The sequence below is a fragment of the Pinus tabuliformis genome, chromosome 6 (assembly GCF_031772625.1).
Source record: "Pinus tabuliformis cultivar Carrire ecotype Pingquan chromosome 6, CPIR1, whole genome shotgun sequence".
In the NCBI taxonomy this organism is placed as follows: domain Eukaryota; kingdom Viridiplantae; phylum Streptophyta; class Pinopsida; order Pinales; family Pinaceae; genus Pinus; species Pinus tabuliformis.
Window position 1 is genome coordinate 1,062,156,877 of NC_142292.1, and position 4,747 is coordinate 1,062,161,623.

Here is a 4,747-nt window from a genome sequence, read left to right on the forward strand (position 1 = left end):
GTTATTGTTTCTTTATGTAATACATTATACAGGACACCGAAGGTAGCCCCACCTACTGCCACTTCTTTGATCTCTGCTAAGAAAGGCAGTAAGATCATCTCGCAGACTAGGAAATTTATTTTCATTCTGGTTCGCTCTCAAAGTAAGGTGAAGATTGTAGCGACATCCATGGCCCCCGGGAAGGATTCCTCCATGCAACAGAAGCAGGTGGATACGGTCATGAAAGAATACAAGAACATCTTCACCTCACCCACAGGGGTACATTTGCACGGTTAGGTCAAGCATTTGTCCGATTTGACTCCCAAAGCACCTCTATCCAACATGTCGATATATCACCGCTCCATTGTGGAAGATGCCAAGTACAAGCAGTGACATGATCAGCATCAGGTACCACACAAGTTTCAAGTGGGCGACAAAATCTGGTTGCATCTACAAAAAGAACAACTTACAAGAGCCCATCAAAAGCTCAGACCACTCCGATATGGTCCTTACACCATTACCGAGGCCGTGGGAAATAATGCTTTGGAGCACAACATTCCCCCATTCCTTCACTTGCACCGAGTGTTCAATGTGGACCGCCCTCAACCATGCTTCCCACCATTATTGCACACGTGAGAGGTTGCAAAACAGCTCACCAGTGACCAAGTTCAGCAGAAGTTTCCTCATCTCATCGAGGAACTCAACGCAATGGGGACCATTGCTTCCTAAGGGGGGAGGAATGATCCTGGTGGATGTTAGTGGCCACACACCTATCCCACTTGGACCCCCACAACTGTCTCTTTTATTTTTTCAGTTTCCTTAATTGTAGCACATTTTACTATTTTTAGCAATTTTTCGGGTCTTGAAATTCCGTAGCTGTTTTGAGGCCCTAAACAACGTTTTTGGGGAAAACCAGGAGCAATATGGGTCCAAGTTTGTGTTTGTGGAATCAAAAGTTGTATTCCTCAGATAGATGTTTCTAATGAGGTATTGTGCGTGTCAAATAGAGATTGTATGCCAAAGTTATGAACCCAAGAAGTTGATGTACCAATTTACGCAAACGGGGCCCATAGTTTTGCACTCCATCTCTTAGGATTAGGTTTTTGGATATTTAGGGTTTTCCATTATTTCTCAATAATAAACATGCCTTTGAGCCTCATTGTAAGACAACTCAGAGGCATGTAGCCACCACATCTCTTCTCAGAGATAAGCTACCATCGCCCTAGCTGGTTTATTTCCATTTCTATTTGTAAGCATATTTCAGTATTTTACATTAATGAAATGAAGTATTAGTTCTACTACATCTCTGTATTTGTTGTTATATCTATATTTTGTTTCATTCCTGTTTAAATCCGGATCAGTGGTATCAGAGTGGTCTGCTCTTTCTCTGTGTTTCTTTGCATGTCCCCAACAAGGTCGGGATATAAGGAGTTAGGGCTTGAACTGGTCGAACCTTTGCAAGACCAGCCTCGCAAATCCCAACAGCCTCTCATGGTGGATGAAAAGAAAGACGACGAGGCAGGAGATCCTATAAAAATATTTCTCGAAGAAGCCCTCGAGTGACAAAGGAACGCGATGATGGAAAAATTTGTCTAGATCCTTCAGCGACTACCCAGGGGCAATGCATCTGCGTCCAACAAATACTCTGGAAATGCCACACCCTTTAAGGTACAAGTTAACTTTCAAAACCCCATATTCGAGGGTCAAATAGATGCATATGCCATAGATAAATGGTTAAATCTACTAAAAGGGTATTTTTTTGTTCATGATTTTTATAGCTAGGAAAATATCACTTTTGTACTTCTCAAAGCAGCCCCCCATGTCAAGGACTAGTGAGAAACCTACTGCGAGCAGAAGGATGAAAGTAAGGGCTCACTATTTTCAGCTGCACCCACTTGGAATTCATTCTAGGATTCCTTCAAGGAGTAGTACTACCCTGTCAAAAGCTATGAGGACAAATACATAAAGTGGACCACGTTGCGGCAGGGAAGGGACCAAGATTTGCCAAAGTTCACAAATATTTTTCATACCCTTCGCACAAAGTTGGGTATCAAGGATTATGAGCTCCATTTGGTACTCAAGTACCGCGGTTTCCTACATAGGTACATCCAGGACAATATGGATTTACTAGACATCTCCTCACTCGGCACGGCGTACTGATATGTTGTCAAGATCAAGCAGAAGTTTAAACAAAAGAAGCAAGAATTTGGATCTGTGAATCCGAAGAACAAAGGACAAAACCAAGATGGGGTGACCCAAGACAACCCGTCGAAGACGCAAGAAAATAATAACACCACGAAGTCAAAGAAGGACACAGGAAATTGGTGTGAGTTCCGTAAGAGACGCACTCATAAGACAAGTGAGTGTCGGACCAAGCAGTCGTTAGTGGCCGAGTTGAAGGCTTTACAATGAGATGCATGTTTTCACCCTGAGTCAAAACCCGACAAGGTGAATGACAAAGGGAAGAAAATCATTGATGTAGAGCCCAATGCCACTTTTGTCACCACCAAGGTCCAAAAGAATGAGCCTGAAGATCCAGAGGAAGGGGAGCATCTTCTCCATTCATAGATGTGGGTGAAGGGTTCGCCGCTGCAATTCATTGTCAATAGTGGGAGCCAAAAGAACTTAAGTTCAGAACAGGTTATGAAGCGGCTGGGACTACCAAACATACCACACCTGTAACCATATAACATCAAGTGGCTTCACCAAGGATGAGATTTGCGAGTCCGCCAGTAGTGTCACTTTCCCTACAGCATCAAGCCCTTCACATATGAGGTATTGTGTGATGTTGCACCGCTTAATGTTTGTGATGTATTATTAGGCCAACCATACTTGTGGAAGTGACCTATTGTGTATGAGTCAAGGCCTCACACAGTTATTTTTTTTTGTGTAATACATTATATAGGACATCGTAGGTAGCCCCACCTAGCACCACTTCTTTGATCTCTGCTAAGAAAGGCAGTAAGATCATCTCGTAGACTAGGAGATTTATTTTCTGTCTGGTTCGCTCTCAAAGTAAGGGGAAGATCGTAGCCACATCCATGGCCCTCAGGAAGTGTTCATCCACACAGCAGAAGTAGGTGGATGCAGTCATGAAAGAATAAAGGAAAATCTTCTCCTCACCCACAGGGGTACAGTTGCACTGTTAGGTCAAGCATTTGTTTGATATGACTCTCGGAGCACCTCTACCCAACAGGTCGATATATCACTGCTCCATTGTGGAAAATTCCAAGTAAAAGCAACGATATGATCAGCATCAGGTACCACACAATTTTCAAGTGGGCGATGAAGTCTGGTTGCATCTGCAAAAAGAACACCTTACAAGAGCCCATCAGAAGCTCTGACCACTCTGATATGGTCCTTACAGCATTACCAAGGTTGTGGGAAACAATGTTCTGGAGCACAGAATTTCCCCATTCCTTCACTTGCACCGAGTGTTCAATGTGGACCACCCTCGACCATGCCTCCCACCATTACTGCACACATCAGAGGTTGCATAATAGCTCACCAAGGACCAAGTTCAGCAAAGGTTTCATCATCTCATCAAGGAACTCAACGCAATGGCAAACATTGCTTCCTGAGGGGGAAGGGATGATCCAGGTGGATGTTAGTGGCCACCCACCTATCCCACTTGGACCCCCATAATTGTCTCTTTCATTTTTTCAGTTTCCTTAATTGTAGCACATTTTACTATTTTTAGCAGTTTTTCGGGTCCTGAACTTTCGGCGCTGTTTTGAGGCCCTAAACGACATTTTTTGGGAAAACCAGGAGGAATAATAAACAATCGCCTGATTTTTCACACTCAGAAGTTGTAGTCCTCAGATAGATATTTGTAACGAGGTATTGTGCACGTAAAATGGAGATCGTATGCCAAAGTTACAACCCTGGGAAGTTGATGTACCAATTTACCTAAACGGGTCCCATAGTTTGGCACTTCATCTCCTAGGGTTAGGTTTTTAGATATTTAGGGTTTTCCATTGTTTCTCAACAATAAATAGGCCTTTGAGCCTCATTGTAAGATAGTTCAGAGGCATGTGGCTGCCACATCTCTTCTTAGAGATAAGCTACCATCGCTCTAGCTGGTTTATTTCCATTTTTGTTTGTAAGCATATTTCAGTATTTTACATTAATGAAATGAAGTATTATTTCTGTTGCATCTTTGTATTTATGGTTATATCTATAATTTGTTGTGTTCCTGTTTAAATCTAGATCAGTGGTATCAGAGCAGTCTGCTCTTTCTCTGTTTTTCTTTTCATGTCCCCATTGAGGTCGAGATATAAGGAGTTAGGGCTTGAATTGTTCAAACCTTTGAGAGACCAAACTTGCAAATCCCGATGGCCTCTCATGGAGGATGAAAAGAAAGACGAGGGGGCAGGAGATCCTATCAAAATCTTGCTCGAAGAAGCCCTCGAGCAACAAAGGAACGCGATGATGGAAAACTTTGCCCAAATCCTTCAGCAACTACCTAGGGGCAACGCATCTACTTCTAACAGCTACTCTGGAAATGCCACACCCTTTAAGGTACAAGTTAACTTTGAAATCCCCATATTTGAGGGTCAGATAGATGCAGATGCCATAGATAAATGGTTAAATCTGCTAGAAGGGTATTTTTTTTTCATGATCTCCAATCAGGAAAAGATCACTTTTGCACTTCTTAAAGCAGCCCCCCACATCAAGGACTGGTGGGAAACCTAATGCGAGCAAAACGATGAAAGTACGGGCTCACTATTTTTAGCCGCGCCCTCTTGGAATTCATTCCGGGATGCCA